This window comes from Crinia signifera, chromosome 1 (genome assembly GCF_055691185.1).
Source record: "Crinia signifera chromosome 1, ASM5569118v1, whole genome shotgun sequence".
Lineage (NCBI taxonomy): Eukaryota > Metazoa > Chordata > Amphibia > Anura > Myobatrachidae > Crinia > Crinia signifera.
This window is the reverse complement of record NC_139217.1, coordinates 165,195,047-165,213,293: the sequence shown is the minus strand read 5'-3', so window position 1 is coordinate 165,213,293 and position 18,247 is coordinate 165,195,047. Positions and strand designations below refer to the sequence as shown.

General features: G+C 43.6%; 1 long non-coding RNA gene across 1 annotated transcript; it reads left to right on the top strand.

Annotated features, from left to right (window-relative positions):
- The first annotated feature begins 2,138 nt into the window (after positions 1-2,138).
- On the top strand, positions 2,139-5,606 carry LOC146026802 (uncharacterized). Its single transcript, XR_014454545.1, has 3 exons — positions 2,139-2,767; positions 2,858-2,979; positions 5,030-5,606. It is a non-coding gene; the product is annotated as an uncharacterized LOC146026802 (long non-coding RNA).
- Positions 5,607-18,247: the final 12,641 nt, after the last annotated feature.

Genomic DNA, 18,247 nt, shown 5'->3' with positions numbered 1-18,247 from the left:
AAAGAATTTTTTATTATAAACAGACGGGGCGTATACATTACATAAGGTTAAATTTGATAAGTATATTTTGGCTTGAGTTATGGTGTACCTGCCCTCAGGGTCTGAAATTGATTTTATTATCTCTACTGGTATTGTTCTCTTTATGAGGATAGTGACTCCCCTCGCTTTCGAATTAAAGGCTGCGAAATCTAATAGTTTCCACCCCAGCATTTGTAGTTTAACATACTCTCCCGGTATCAAATGGGCCTCTTGAATGAATATTAAATCTAGTTTCATCTTGTTGCAATATGTTAGAATCCTTCTTTTTATAGGAGAATTAAAACCCCCTACATTCAGGGTCCCAATTTTAAGACTAGCCATATTTTACTCTGTCTAATCTTTGGTTGCCAGACTACCCCTTGGGAGTCTTCACTTGTGGTGTATCTTGAATAACCTAAGTGGAGGGGAGACACAATAGGGAGAGGGAGACAAAGACAGCAATGTACAATAAACATAAACAAAATGGCACGCGGCGCCACAGAACTATACACTAATCCTGTAATGAACTTTCGGTTGTTACTGATAAGGGAGATCATCCCTGAAGTCCTTCTAAGAACTTGAATACAGTCGAGTTTAAACACCAACCGGTACCGGTTTTTGCTAAACTGGTTGAGCCAATAACAATTAAAACTTGCGCAGTTTTCTAAACTAGAACATGAAGCGTTAGATGCCTTTCCTCTACTTTCAGAGGGAGATATAAATTCTGTTAAAGATTAAAGATTGAAGGTCATTCTGATAAGAGGAGGGGGTTGAAAGGTATAGCCTTGTTAGCTGGGGTCTTCATGTATCAGCTATATTCTCGCTTCTATGAGCTTCCACGTCTCTGAGGAATTCGGTGGCATCAGATGGGGTGGAGAAGTCATAGAATTTATCATTTCTGAAGATCCTCAGTCTTGCAGGATAAATCAAGGCAAACTTGAGCTTTTTCTCAATCAGCCTGGTGCATACGGGCGAGAAGGCACGACGTGCCTTAGTAACTGACGCAGAGAAATCTTGAAATATTTTCAGATTGCTGCCTTCCCATTTAATAACTGGCGTTTTTCTGGAGGCTCTCCAAATGGCCAGTTTGTGTGTGTAGCTAAGAGTCTTGAATATAGTGACTCTCGGGCGGGGGTCGTTAGGTTTAGGAGTCGGGCCAATTCTATGTACCCTCTCAACCGTCATGTTTCCACATTCATTTTGTATGCCCAATAGCTGTGGCAAGGTGTGTATCACAAATTTCTCCAGAGCTATGCCCTTAATGTTTTCAGGAAGGCCCACTATCCTAATATTGTTTCTTCTTGAATTGTTTTCCAATTCCTCCATTTTATTTATTAGGGTGTAATTTTCTTTCTCCAGCCTTTTCACCTCGCATTGTGAAGTTGCCAGGTTGTGTGCTATAGCCCCTATTCTGTTTTCTGCAGTGTCCATGCGTAGTGTGAGGTTGTGTATCTGCATGGATATGTCATTAACCGTTTTTGCTAGGAGAGGCGCCATTGTAGCTGTGATCGCGTCTACCATATCGTCGTTGGTGAGGGGCCCCGATTGTTGGTGTTGCAAGGTGGTCAGGTCTTCACCTTGAGCTGTTGCAGACCCTCTCCTCGATGCTGGATTATGAGGTGTGTCACCGGTGGGCGCCGCCATGTCCTGTGCCGGACCGCGCTTCACTTGTCTCCCCTGCTGCTGCTGGGAGTGTGGCGGCTGCTGCGCTGGCATAGATCTGTCCATCCTCCGTGTGCTGCGCTATCCGTGGGGAGGCTTTTGCGGCTCTTGGAGGCTAATAAAGCTGTGTAATAATATTTATTTGCCGGTACCGAGCGGAGCTGCGGGGCTAAGCTGCTATCCCCATGCACCCGGAACCGGAAGTCGTTCTCTCTTTGTTTTTTAAATGGTAATTTCAGTATGGACCATTCTGAATGCACATATGATTGTGTTGCAATGTCAACGAAACATCAATGTATTATGTTATTTTTATGCTCTAAAAGGAGAATAATTAATATTCTAAAATTGTAACTGTAAAAGTATGTTTATGTAGAGGTTCTAGCATTTAATTCTATCAAGACGATGAATTCTAATGGTTAAACGTGTTTTTAAACTTCTTATTTCAACAGTTGATGATATGTATAGAATGAATGACAACACGCCAAAAGACTCCGTACAGGAAGCCTTTCAGCTTTTGCAAAATAATTTAAATGAAGATCTCAAAAATATGCATAATGAACTAAATTGTCTATGCCAAAAAATTGATAACATACAAGAAACACAAAGAAAACAAAATGACACAATTTCAAATCTGTCAAGTTTAATGCAGGATATTGCATCATCACAGTATGTGTCAGCGATCCACTGGCAACAAATTCAAAATAGCATAGACAAAATAGTTTTGACACAATATGAGGCTTTCTGTATCACACGCGGTATTTCAACTTGCATGCAAATATTGCTTGAGGCGAAAACTTCAACTGCTGTTTTAGAAAAAAATTCCTCTGTTTCGGACACTTCCTCTGTTTCCATAGCAGCACCAGATTCTTCAAATTGGATGACTTCATTGACCCCATCAGGAGACAGCCTTGAAAATACTAATTCAACATCCTCTGATGTGCAATCTCGAATTAATATGGCATACAAAGCAAGGTCCCGATATGAAGAGATAATGGATCTCAGAGTCAGATTGGAACATGCTAATCAACAGATCTGAAATTTAGAAAGTCAGAAGGACAATTCTATTATTGATGTTTAAGTACTTATGGTAATAATAATTTATCTAATAATCCAGTAAAAATCTAAAATGTACTGTCAGGTGTACGTGTTTTTTAATTTATATTTTCTGTTCTAACAGGGTTCGCATGTTGTTTGAAATCTTATACTCATTTTACTGAAGAAGTTGGACAGTTTACAAGCCTGTAGTATATGACCTATGAGAACTTTTCCAGCAAAGTTGGAAACTGTATTCATCTAATGGTGAGATTTGTTTTCCCTAAAATATGTAAAGTCTTTAAAATCAAGTTAGGGAAACTGATGTGGTTGCCGCATTCACCTCGACAATGGACGATAAGAAAAACTATGTACCCTCGAATAGCCTTTAAAATGGACTAATATGTGGTCAGGGACATGAATGTATTTTTTTTTCCTGTATTTGTGAACTTATTTAGATATGTATTAATAGTAATCATTTCCCCACTTAAAATTCTGCAAGCACATAGGCAGAAACAGCACTGTGGTTGGCTTCAGCCGGTGTAGGTAATAATGGCTTGTTCCACCGTAAAAACACCCCAAACACCACTTTGTCTCGTGATTTAAGTACCCCACAAATATGGTAGACTATTACCCCTGTAGAGCCAGTTACCCACAAAATAATTTCAACATCCGTACTGCTGCTTGCATACATAGCCCACACTATTTGAGAATACACGCATTATAAGCGTTTTGAGTCACCATTATGCAAATAATGATCCCACTGTTGCTGCAAACTCAAATAATGCCGCCACTATTGATGCTTACATATCCCCGGCACTACATCCCCTGTAGTGCCACCTACACATATTAATCACTATAAACATCATTTTCAACCCACTATTTCTGCTTACACACATAATATGCCACATAATGCACCTTGAAGTGCCTATTGCATTAATCATGAACCAACTATTATCATCAAATCTGGACCCTGTACTGACGCTTGCACAAGTATTGCATCCTCTAATGTTGATTGCATATGTCTAGCAATATATTGTGTTAATCATCCGTAGCACCACCATCACTGATTAGACTGTATACAGTTGATGATTGTTGCTCCCCCCTCTAATATTATTGAAGCATGATTGTCCCGAGCTCATTACATTCTGTAACATGTATACTGTATAGCCTCCCCTTAACCGCGATACCTAGTATTTCTTATTGCAGTCCGATTGTGGCGTTATATTTTCTGGGCGGGTTATAAAACATGGTAGAGTTGATACTCCAACCTGAGATACCTATTCCACCGCCTCCAGCCTGATATGTACACACCACAGTTCTGAGGAAGGGCATGGTGTATGAAAGATTTGTGTAAGGCTGCAGTTGATAAGGTTTCATGGATATAGTTTTGATACGGGTCTGTGTGTTCGTGTTTTGAAAGGGAATTTTTTGAAAATATTTCTAGGATACTGTTGTGTGTGTGTATGGATTGATTAAAGATTCAAGTGTGTATGTGTGAGATTGGTATTATGATGGGTGGAAGGAAATGTGTGACATGCAGAGTAGTGAGGAGTTAAGTTTTTGTGTGTTCAGGAAACAGGTGGAAGGAGACAGTGGGGAGAGGAGGAACATCTTATTACTATCTTGCCATGAACTGCATGCCTATGGTTCCCTGTCACCAACCTCATGGTTTTCCAGCTCTCTGGCCTCCTGATTGACATATTGAACTGACCACACTAATACAAATCAAGTTCACACATACTTATATATTGCTTGAATGAAAAGGGCATTCATTTCACATTGCATCAACTCAGGGGTGATTTGGGCAATAAAACTCAGCATAGCATGTTATGTGATTAAAAATTTGCATGAGATGTACTATCGTGCACCAAGATATTACATACATATAGAGTATTCCAACACCCTTTGGCCTTCATATTTGTATTTTAAAATATGTACAAAGATCTTATCTTTTACAAAAAATAAATACACAATTAACTGTATTAAACCTTTATTATTAACGTCTTACGCAAAGGTTATGTTTGATTATTCAAATTTTAGTTCCTCAAAAAATTGAAAACATTACGTGTATATGTCATTTTCCAGACAAGTATTAAATTTAGCGATCCAATAATTTCATAAAAATCAACGTTGAGAATCAAATATACCCAATAAATGCAAAACTTTTGAAAATTTGATTTTTAAAGGCATCAAAACATTAATGCAGTTGCACATTTTTACTTTTAAAACTAAGTTGTAGAGTTGTATATGTAATGATTTTCCTAAGATATTTCAATATCTTATTTTTATAATTGTCTTGTAATCGCGTTTTCAGGTGCGGATGGATACTCTTTGAAGACACCCTCAGGCATGTGAAATCAAGGGAACCAAGTTGATAAAACGTTTCTTCACTGAAAGAGAAGAATTATAATTAGATGTCATATACTGCTCCAAAAATTGTAAAAAAAGAAAGTGATAGACACCAAGGTGAATACAACAAATATATACCTGCCACGCAAAATCAACATCAGTGTTTCCCAATGATGGTCCTCCAGGCACACCGATATTGCAGGTGTTAGTGATATCCAGTCTTCAGCACAGATGGTTTAATCAGAATAGGTCAGGTACTAATTAAGTCACCTGTACTGAAGGCTGGATATCTACCCAACCTACACTTCCTTGAGGACCGTGCTTGGGTAAGCCTGATCTACTTTAAAAACATGTTATTTATGACATGCAATATAATATTTAAGTCCTTCACAACTACTTAATAATTCTTGCTTTGTAGTTATGGTTCTTTTACATCCTCTCCATTTAATGTTTCAACTTCAATTTTTCAGAAGAAGAACACATAGCTGTCCGGTTTATCCAGTTAATATTTTGGTCATTATTGTTCCTTTGTAATAGTGAAGAGATATAGGGCCTTATTCGAATTCACTCTTTCTGACAAAATCCTTCTTAGATGGGCAAAACCATGTGCACTGCAGGTGGGGCAGATGTTACTTGTGCAGAGAGAATTAGATTTGGGTAGGGTTTTACTTCAAAGTAAGCTCTATATTGCAGTGTAAAATAAAGCAGTCAGTATATTACCTGCACAGAAACAAAACTACTCACCCAAATCTAATTCTCTCTGCACATGTTACATCTGCCCCACCTGCAGTGCACATGGTTTTGTCCATCTAAGAAGAATTTTGTCGGAAAGAGTGAATTCGAATAAGGACCATAATCAATTCTGATCTGACCAAGTATAAATCTTAGTAAGCCTTATGCCAATAATACAGGTTTAACCAAGATTGTGTATTAAACGGTGTTTTCTAATTCTTTTTTTAATCACTGTAATTTTATCAGTAGTGACAGCACTGTCAAGTAAAAACTTCATTACTTGACTCTAGTGTAACTAAGAGGATTAAGGGGTGGATTTATCATGCTGCGCTGAGGGGTCTGTGCGCTATCCTCCTGCGCTATAGCAGGGGATAGCGCTTCCCATTATTTATGAAACCCGTTTGACGGGTGGAATAGCGGCGGCGGTGCGGGGGCGCAGGCATAGCGCATGTACATTTTTCTGTACAGTGCGCTTATGCCTTACCTTATTTAAGAACCTTCTTTATGTCCTCGGCGTTGCACTCTGCGCCCTCCAGATTTCGCCACTTTTTTCCGGCGCTGTTAGGTTTTTTTTTTTTTTTTCCTTGAATGCAACAAACTTTATTAATGCACAGTCCGGACGGCAGGGACTGTTTCCTGTCAGAACTTGTGTCTGTGGTGCGTGTCTTATTATTTTTAATGCTGTTCTTGATTGATTTTTTTTTGTTGCATAAATTTGATTAAATCAAATGTTTTCATTAAAGTATTAGTGTGTTTTAGTTTGTGTCTGGGCTTTTAGTAGTTATTTTAATTTGTAAATTAATCTAAATATATAGATAAATGTGTGTGTGTGTGTGTGTGTATGTGTATATATATATATATATATATATATATATATATTTTTTTTTTTTTTTTCAAATATATATTTGTATGTATTCATTTGTAATTGTAAAGTAAAATAAATTTTATATATATATACACATACATACATACATATGTAGGTGTGTATATATATATATATATATTTATATATACATACATTCATATGTCGAAAAATATGTGGCACTGGGGGTTGGTTTTATTGTAGTGATGTTCGGAGCGCTGGAATAACAGTTCCCATTTTGCCTCATTAATGAGGCAAAGTAGGAGGGGATACCGCCCAGATCTACTGAGATCTTGACGCTGAGGAAGTGCAGTGCAAATTCCCCTCTCCGGTGATGTCCCCCCCCATGTGACAGCACATCAGTTTACAATGATGTGCTGTCCTCTTCCTCGCAGCTCAGAGGCAGCAGTATGTAGAGTGCTGTCCCTGCTGAGTTAGCAAAGCTGACCTTTCATAAATCTGGCTGGAGGCAGGGGAGCAGTTCTAATTATTGCCCCTGCGCTATGCCTCCTGGGCCATACCACTGCACATTACGCGCCAAATCAGTGTGGGGTGGAATTATTATAGCGGCGTCTATGGCACCACTATAATAGTTCTTGCTTGGGCCTCATTAGGGAGGCGAAGCAGGAGAGGACACTGACAAGAACTATCGAGATCTTGCCGCCGGAGCGGGGGAGAGCAAACTCCCCCCTCCGCTGATGTCCCCTCTTGGATACTGCGCATCAGTTAATTCTGATGTGCCGTCTCCCTCTGCTATGGGCCCGCTGACTGGCCATGTGCGGGATCTTGCTAGTTTCGCGAGATCCCAGCGCAGCTCTGCGCCAGCAGCAGAGACAGCGTGGTCCCAGCTGTAAGGTATAGGGCATCGCCACCTGCTGCTGGTGTAGGATTACCACCCGTCCGGGTTTACTCCAGACAGTCCGGTAATTATGCCCGGTGTCTGGACGGGTGGTGTTCCCGGACTATACACTGTCCGTGATCCGCGCCGTGAGGGAGAAGCAGCTGTGTGAGAAGCCGCAGTTGTAAATGTTGCGCCAATCCCGGTATGAAGAGCCGCTGCCACACCCCCACTGCAGGTCCTGAGTGGTTGCCCTGACCAGGAGCCAATAGGAGCTTGCGATCCGGGCAACCAATCAGGACCAGCAGTGGTGGTGTGACGCTGACTGCAGGCGGCGCGAGATTAGAAGTGCCAGGTCTCGCGCCGCAGCCATCTTCCGGAGAGTGCACCTGGCTGGGCGTGCAGTGGTCGGCTCTGGCTGGGCGTACAGTGTGTCGCTGCTGGGGATTCATCTTGCAGATCTGGGTAACGTTCCAATGCGGCTTCTCTATGCCCAGCACAGACATGGTGCAATTTAGACATTTGCAGGTGCAGTAAGGTGGTCCCGGGGTCCACTGATGGACACAAGTGCACCACCCATTCTTTTTCAGTAAAGTGACTCCATTTTCATCAGCGCAGTAATTTGGAGAGTTCAGAGACTGGAAGAATCTATCTGAATCTGATGCTTCCATGTCTGTGGGGTACGAGCCACTTGCTGCCTCATTTGCACACAAATGTCTCTGTGAACTCTGGTGATTGCTCCGGCAGAGCTCATGAAAGGCCTCTAAAAAGGAATATTGCATTAACCTGGAGGCCCTCAACCTTCTCTGGGGCAACGGAGATAATGATCCCATCACTTGCTAATGAATGCATATAATTGCTGAGACATTTACACCTCGCTCCTCTCTGTACTTTAGTTGCAGGGGGAATAAGAGACATTTTTCTTCTCCAGGAGGCCGGATCCAAGGTGTGAAGACAGATCTGGCCGTAGCTGCTGAATTCAGGAACATTAAGAGCTCCGTCTTATTGCTCCTGACATCAACGGCTCCGTGAGTGTGAAACTGATTGTATTCAAATGGAATCTGTTACCTAAAATGTTCTCCCTTTAACTACACAGAGCTAATGATGTCACAGAATCATTTAGAATTTGGGTCTGTGTTTCTCAGTATGGTGAATGGTCATACACCACATCTTAGAGCATGTACACTCCATCTCAGCACTAGAATACTCCATCTCAGCGCTGTATTCAGTACTGAATCCCGACAGCTGAAATGCCGACAAGGGGGGCACGTGGATCACCCCCCCTTGCGGGCTCACTGCCCTCGTCATGCAGCGGGCCCGATGCGCGGCGCACTAATTTATTCTCCCTCCATGGGTGTCGTGGACACCCACGGAGGGAAAATGTGTCGGGATTTCGGCCGTCGGGATTCTGAACACCAGGATCCCGGCCGCCGGGATTTTAACTGTATCCCCTCAGCGCTCATGCACTCCATCTCATCAGTCATACACTCCATCTAGGGTTCCCAGACTATACACTGTCTGGGAACCGCGCTGCATATGATGTAATGGGCATTGCGTGTATGGTGGAACATGTATTGTAATCACATTGTGTGGCATAACGTGTAATTGGTATTACTGTGTATAATGTAACATGTAACTGGCAATATGGTATGCAAAATCAATGAAATTGTTGCAAAGGTTAATAATAATCAACATAAGGCGGGTCAAAGGGCGGAGCTGGGGCAGAGCAGTGGGTGTGTCAAGAGGCGGGCCACTGTCTGGGAATCTCTCAACAAAAAGGGTGGTAACCCTATGCTGGTGAAGTCGACAGCTGCAGTCGGCTGAAAGGGCTGAAAGGTCAGGGTTATGAATGGTAGGGGGCATATCCCCTGCGGGGGGGGGGTAAACACTCCCATATCGTGATTAACTTCTATAATATTTGAAGGTTAAAAAAATGTTCACCTCTACACGTTAATGTGGTGACTTAAACAACATAAATAATGTACAAAACAGCACCAATGTTAACTCTGCCACTAAGAGACATGCCAGGGAAGAAATGGGATAATTATTTAATGAGTCGGATCATAATCATCTTGTGCCCCATCATCATTTGACTAGACAACGGGACCCCCATGCCCAAAAACGTTGTCTACCTTGCGCATTGGTTTCTAAAACCCATTTCTACTCAACTCTAGCATGTCTCTGAGTGGTAGTATCTTTTCAGCCTGTACATACATCAAGCATTCCACACCCACAGACGTTTTATGAGCAATTAAGCAAGTTACATACCTTACACATTCTGGCAGTCTCCTGGATTAAATATATATATATATGTTTTTGTGATTTTGTGATGGTGAATCGATAATTAATGTGATACTGACATTATTATGTACTCTCTAATTTATCTAATTTACACCTGTGCAGTGACACTTCAATAGTCTGGTGCATGCATATTTCCCCGGAGCATGTGTGCCCTAAGTTTCCTTGCAGCCTATGCAGTGAGTCCTTGTCTATGTTATGTAGTGATTCATGATTTAATTAAGTTAGAAATATGGGTGGAGGTCAGATCCTTTATTTTCAAAGTAGAAGCTGTTCGCCAGCAGTCTTGAGCTCCGGGGTGTGTCTGTTTAACCTGAGAGAGCCCCCTTTTGATAGTAGTTTATGGTAGTTGTGGCAGCTTCAACAATAGCAATGTTGGATCTTTTTGTGTGTTCACTAATATATATATATATATATATATATATATATAGAGTTTTGTGGAACCGGCACACTCAATCCTCATGAAACAACTGCTGGGGTGCCATACTCAGGCTACAGTCCAGGAGGGGGTACAGCCACAATATATATCAGTATAGAGAGCACTCACCAGTCTTCAAATAAGATGCAAATAAAAGGCTTTTAATACATCACCAAAGTTTCATGCCAATAGTCGACGTTTCGAGCCTCGCAGGGCCCTTTGTCAAGACAGACAGGATGGGTCACAGCCCCAGAAGTCTGTCTTGACAAAGGGCCCTGCGAGGCTCGAAACGTCGACTATTGGCATGAAACTTTGGTGATGTATTAAAAGCCTTTTATTTGCATCTTATTTGAAGACTGGTGAGTGCTCTCTATACTGATATATATATATATATATATATCGATAGCAAATGTTCATTTCGGCACTGTCCTTACATGGGGCCAACAACCTGGGTGCCACATGGAACAATGGAGTTGCAAACGGGGCCAAGCAAGCAGCGGTACTCTACTTGATTTTATAAGAAGGTCAAGCATGTATTGTGAAAACACAACTGGTGGACACTTTGAAAAAGGGGTTTAGTGGCCCCGTAACGTCGGTTGTTAATTTAACAATAAAGGCTTGACTTTTTACAAAATCCTGAAGAGTGCCGCTGCTTGGTTGGAGGCGAATGGTATATATATATATATAGTAAGCTTGCAGCAGGGCCCTCCTACCTCCAAGTCTGTCTGTTGTTACCCAGTTTGTTTCATCACTGTTTACTATTGTAAAGCACAACGGAATCTGCTGCGCTATATAAGACACTATAAATAAATATATATATTTATATGTAGAAAGAATATAAAATCCAGCTTAGACCAGTAAGAGAGTCCACTAATGATCTCAAACCAAAAGTCCAGACACCATCCACTTAATACAGTGGTGCAGCAACCTTTCTCTCAGAAACAATCTCTGGAATCCAGAGGGGGAAAGATCTACAAAAGAATGGAGAAGGTGCGCCTCATGGTGCATTAAACGAGATATAGTTTAATTGAAACAATACAGTCTCCTGGATAGAATAAGTCAAAAGACTAGTACCATATAAAATAGCACTGTGGACTGGTTACCACACGGCATGTACAAATAGCCACGGCAAAACTGCTCACGGTATCCTCGGGGGGGAACGAGTGACGTCCTCTGTCAGCCGTCCAAGCAAGCCAGCTTGGCGGCAACATCTGTGGATAGATCCGACCGTTCCCCCCAAAGATACCGTGAGCAGTTTTGCTGTGGCTATTTGTACATGCCGTGTGGTAACCAGTCCACAGTGCTATTTTATATGGTACTAGTCATTTTACTTATTCTATCCAGGAGACTGTATTGTTTCAATTAAACTATATCTCGTTTAATGCACCATGAGGCGCACCTTCTCCATTCTTTTGTAGATATATATATATATACACACACAGACGCAGGAATGATCTGAACCCGCCTCTGAATTCAATATCTGTACCCTTGCTCGATTATAGACAGCAGTTAGGTTCTCCAGCAGGTGGCTTTTCAAGCAGCGCACTGTTTAGACTTCTGTTAAGAAGTTTTCATTTTCTCATTGTTTCAAGGAACTCCCCTCGTCATCAGGAGAAACAGACAACACAATTACACACACATGCTGCTCACCTTGGCCCTTATTCTGATTGACGCGTACTTTACCGCATACTTTCGGATCGCGTATTTACGGCGTCTGCGCATGCGTGGAGAACGCCACGCGCATGTGCCACGCCTTGACTCCGTACCAGTTCGGCCAAATCCCGTCCAAAACTGTTCCCCGCAATCAGTCGGGAAATATGGGCGTATTATGGGCGTCATGCGGAATGACACATGGGCGTAGTTTCAAAGTGGGCAAAACGGGGCGGAAACATGGGCGGATACGGGGGAGTACACTTATGTTGGGGGGCGTACATTCGGATAGCACTCCGAATGCACGCGATCAAAAAGGGCAGAAATGTGCGGTGTCCACAAGTGTACTATTGCTTTGCGGACACCACTCGTTCATGCGGTAGGCGAACGGACTGCCTAATGACTACAAGCATTTACACCTGAACCCAATAGAATCTACTCCTTTACTCATTACTCACTAATAGGCCGCTTGTCAGTGCTTTAATTGAAACCATTGCTGCTTCAAGGAAACCTTAGTAATCCCCCACATATGCTGTACTTGTCACACACTTAAAAACTGCTAACAATGGACATGACTGAATCTTAATACTATCAATACACATGTGTATTCGACATGTACTCATGAAACCACACATTTTTGGTAAAGTAAACAAATTTATTTCTATACATGTCACAGTCAATGCCACTGTGATGCAATGACCAAAAAATACAAAATACCAAAAATAAACAACATGGCAGGAATGTCCCAAAATAAATAATAATACAAAACAAATATAATTGCACACAGATGGACTCCAGCACCTCCTATGTGCCACTGCACATGCAGCCAGTGGGAAATGAGGAGGCTGCTGGCCCTTCTACAGCAGGGCAACCTGCACCTGACCATTCTACAGCAGGGCAACCTACACCTGGCCCTTCTGCAGCAGGCCAACCTGCAGCTGGCTCATATGCACCATCAGCAGAATTGTTTGGAACACAACCGGGGACTTCACAAGATAATACCATGGCCATCACTTCAAGTACAGCTGACAGTAATGGCAGGCAAAAGAGGGCAACAGGGGAACCAAAAAGGACATATGAAGCAAGGGCTCATCTGGTTACCCTCAGCACGTGATTGGACACAAGAAGCTGACACACACAGCACAATGGAAGATTTGGGACCACATAACGGTGGAGATTAATGCAGCCACAAGTTCATTTGCGACCACGTTTGGCCTTGGTAGGCTCCTTGGCCTGTGCAGCAGCTCTTCGGGGACGGCCAGATGCTGGGGCAGGTGGAGCAGATGATGTTGAGGGGTTGGCTGGTCTACCCCTCCTGCCAGCAGGGAGTGTTGCCGGTGGTAATGCACCAGAAACGGATGACATTAGGACCCTGTTGCTGGTAACCAGCTCCACCATAAGCTCATTATGGTGGAGGAGGAGATCATTTTGGCGGGTGGCTTGCTCGGCCAGCACCTGAGCACTTGCAGCCATGGCCTGATGTGACTCAGCCATGGCCTGCATGCTCGCAGCGATGGCCTGCTGGGTGCTGACCAAGCTCGCCAGGATCTCCTCGGTCCTACGCATCCGTTCTGATGCCAAGTCTCCCTGCTGGTTGATGTCCCCAAGCATGTTGGCCAAGGCGGCCAAATCGGCTTGGGCCGATGGCTGCTGCTGCACAGGCCTACCCCTGGGGCCAGGTGGCACGGACTCCTCCACCTCCTGAGCAGAGTCGTCACCAAGCGGTGGGGTGTCTGTGGAAAAAGATAAACACAATTAGGAGACATTCTAAGATAATTACTTGCACAAGTTTATGGCATGACCAATATTTACCTTCCAGAAAAGACGCAAACACTTCAGCTGGGGCCTCGCTATCCATCGTGCTCACCCCCCTGATCTCCTCAACTGATATACAGCTCTCGGCCATCAACTCCAGGGGGGTGAGCTCTAGCCCTGATGGCATGGGCCCGGCCCCAGATGTCTGGCTGTGTTCCCACCGCTTGGTCATCTTCCTCTTCAGGTTGGTTTTGAAGTCCTGCCACCTGCAATGTAAGTTGACATATTAATACATGTCACTCCAGATGTTAGCTGTTGCAGCCATTGCTCTGTGCTACATATTACGACATGTGATTAATGTCCAAAAGATAATATTACATGCAACTATGATATCAACCGTTACAATACACATTCACAATCACCCTACTATAACTCTCACCAAAATAACATGGCAATAATGTCTGTGTATCGTAACAACCTCACGGGCCATTTGCAAAATCCATGTAAGCATCAATTCAATCATTACTTGGCTATTACTGGGCACATGTATCACAAAACAACTTGCCTCTTCTTCACATGGTCCGTCTCACGAACTTGTGGCGCTACTTCATTAATCTCTGCCGTTATCTGTTCCCAAATCTTCCATCTGCGTGTGTGTGTCAGCTTCTCCGATGGACACTCAATCCAATCACGTGCTCGGGGAACCAGGATGGCAAGCTCCTGTGCTTCATATGCCTTATTTTTTTTTGGTGGTTCCTCTGTTGCCCTGGCTCTCCCCTTGCCACGTCCTTGGCCACGCCCCCTGTCACGTGTCGCTGCACTTGAAGTGCTGGCCATGGTACTACCTTGTGAAGTCCCCGGTTGTGTTCCAAACAATTCTGCTGATGGTGCATATGAGCCAGCTGCAGGTTGGCCTGCTGCAGAAGGGCCAGGTGTAGGTTGCCCTGCTGTAGAATGGTCAGGTGCAGGTTGCCCTGCTGTAGAAGGGCCAGCAGCCTCCTCATTACCCACTGCCTGCATGTGCAGTGGCACATAGGTGGTGCTGGAGTCCATCTGGTCAAATAGTTGCTGCAGATCTGGGTCCACCTCTGGTTGTGATCCAGACATGTTAGCAACAACATGGTCACCTTCTAATACACCTTTATATACTGTTTGTGTATCCTGTTTGGCGGACATCAGCGGCAGCTGCGTTCCGTGCGTGAGCGTACGTCGCTGTTTTTTCGCGCCGCATACGGTGGCGGAAATTCCATTGTGTAAAACCTGGCGAAACTTCTACATGAAATACTGGTCACCAATGCTAACATTGCATAGAATCTTCTGATACACCTGTGACTATTGCACAATACACATGCTATTTGCTAGCATGACATGACATTTGATTCATGACTACTGTGGTATTGTGGCGTTTGATTGCAAGCTAAAAGTAGCCCAATCCCTTAGATAATCCAGGCCACAAGTCATGCAATACTCATCTCTACTGTTATAGACCACACATGTGAGAGGCCTATAAATAGTGACTTGCTGCTAGAATCATTTGTCTCCAGATCTGGACTTGTCAGGGTCTAAGGTAAGGTCTTCCATGCTCCTTGTAGATATGATATCCATTAACATTTATTTAATATATCCATTATATCTTCATTATTGTAGTTGATACTATCCCTGATGACTGGTGAGTACATTGATTTATTCTCTAATGTGTTGGGGATTTTTTCCTGTGTTGATGTATGATTTGATGTATGATTTGTTTGCAGATATATATATATATATATCTATATATATGATATTTGAATTTATTAACATGTTTAAACATTTCAAGGAGCAGGCAGGCAGGCAGGCAGGCAGGCAGGGCTGGTGTATAATGCTGGTCTCAGGATACCTGCAAGTATGTGTATGTGGGGACGAGGGAGGGTTGTGGGGTGATCGCACAAGATTAAGTATAGAGAGGACCCCTATGTAACAATATGGCATATGTATCGACGGGGTGTGCTACCTAAGGACATAGTTAATGGACATGCAAAAAGAAAGAGAAAAAAGAATGTCCTTTTGGTTAGGTGCACCTGAAAAGAGTAATATTCTTAAAATATAACTTTTAATTGTTTATTCTATAAAAGGCTGCGAAAATTTAAAACCATATAACAAAGACAGGGTAGGGATACACACATAAAATTGGGGGTGGCAGGCAGGTGTTTGCTGACAATCTTTATTAAGTCTGGTATAGGTAGTGCAACAGGTAGATTCTACCGAATAGCTGTCGACGTAGATAATAGTGTGTGTTTATACTGACACAATCCGGGTAAGTACCCTATACATAAATGACTCCCGCTACCTGATCCTCAGCACGATGTGCTAATTTTTATATAAATGCCGTGTTTATTCTAATCACAGGCACTACTGTAGCTGTAATCGCACTGACTCAAATAAAAGTGTATCTACTCCATACAAATATTGGAGAGATCTCGACACCAAATGAGTCAGTGAGGGACCGGCTGGTGATATCACATAGAGATAACTCTGGGGTAATTTGATCGCCCAATAGTTGCCGTATAGGCATATATACCACCAGGAGATTAACTCTATATCAGATAGTAGAGACCCAGTAGGGGTAACTCTATAATGAGCACATCAGTGGGTAGAAGTCCTAAAAAGGACTATGGAGTCTACGTACACTGCTAATACATAAATGCACAATATGAAAAATAATAAAACAGCAAATCAGAACTGCCTGCGCACCGCTAGCCGGCACGCGCTTCGCAGTTAAGCTTCCTCAGGGCCAACCTGCCTGAAGACTTGTGAGGGTTTAAGTACTAGATGTGTTTTGTTCAGGGCCAATCACAGCTCTGCTCGTTTTGGCGCCAAAAAACATGGTTTCAAACTAGTATCCAATCCCTATCCAGTGTGACGCCCACTGCTGAAGTCTCTATGTGTAATTCCTATGTGTCACCACATCAGTGGCCAATAGGAGTCAAGTAGCTGTAGGTGTGTGTAGATACGAAAACGTCATGACGCCAGTGCGTTACTGACGTGTCTACGGGAAGAGAATCACTAGTGAGTAACCATGGTAACCGGCCGCTCCATGCGTCACCACTGAGTGTCATCATCTCAGTGGCCTATGCGGGTCCGGTATCCATGGGTGTGTTTGGACGGGATCACGTCATGACGTGTCTGCGTCTCCGACGTGATTACAGCTTCAGTTGTTTGTGGTGAGTAGTCATGGTAACCCGCCGCCCGGATACACCGGCGGGCTGAGTCAGTCACTGTACATTGCGATCGCTCGTCGCATCATGGTTCTCCGACATCAGCGGAGGTCAGTGATGACCCGGCATCTGGTACTGTACGGGTATGATCCCGTGATAGTGCCCTGCAGCTCAGATCCATATGTAGCATATTTATGTATCGCTCGTTCCCATGGCAGCCAGCTCCAGGACCAATGATCGTGGGTACTGGGCGTGTCCACCTGAATCTCATAGCACGTCATCTGGACGGCTGATAGGGTTTGCTGAATTGCGTTTAAATATTAAACGCAATTCAGCAAACCCTATCAGCCGTCCAGATGACGTGCTATGAGATTCAGGTGGACACGCCCAGTACCCACGATCATTGGTCCTGGAGCTGGCTGCCATGGGAACGAGCGATACATAAATATGCTACATATGGATCTGAGCTGCAGGGCACTATCACGGGATCATACCCGTACAGTACCAGATGCCGGGTCATCACTGACCTCCGCTGATGTCGGAGAACCATGATGCGACGAGCGATCGCAATGTACAGTGACTGACTCAGCCCGCCGGTGTATCCGGGCGGCGGGTTACCATGACTACTCACCACAAACAACTGAAGCTGTAATCACGTCGGAGACGCAGACACGTCATGACGTGATCCCGTCCAAACACACCCATGGATACCGGACCCGCATAGGCCACTGAGATGATGACACTCAGTGGTGACGCATGGAGCGGCCGGTTACCATGGTTACTCACTAGTGATTCTCTTCCCGTAGACACGTCAGTAACGCACTGGCGTCATGACGTTTTCGTATCTACACACACCTACAGCTACTTGACTCCTATTGGCCACTGATGTGGTGACACATAGGAATTACACATAGAGACTTCAGCAGTGGGCGTCACACTGGATAGGGATTGGATACTAGTTTGAAACCATGTTTTTTGGCGCCAAAACGAGCAGAGCTGTGATTGGCCCTGAACAAAACACATCTAGTACTTAAACCCTCACAAGTCTTCAGGCAGGTTGGCCCTGAGGAAGCTTAACTGCGAAGCGCGTGCCGGCTAGCGGTGCGCAGGCAGTTCTGATTTGCTGTTTTATTATTTTTCATATTGTGCATTTATGTATTAGCAGTGTACGTAGACTCCATAGTCCTTTTTAGGACTTCTACCCACTGATGTGCTCATTATAGAGTTACCCCTACTGGGTCTCTACTATCTGATATAGAGTTAATCTCCTGGTGGTATATATGCCTATACGGCAACTATTGGGCGATCAAATTACCCCAGAGTTATCTCTATGTGATATCACCAGCCGGTCCCTCACTGACTCATTTGGTGTCGAGATCTCTCCAATATTTGTATGGAGTAGATACACTTTTATTTGAGTCAGTGCGATTACAGCT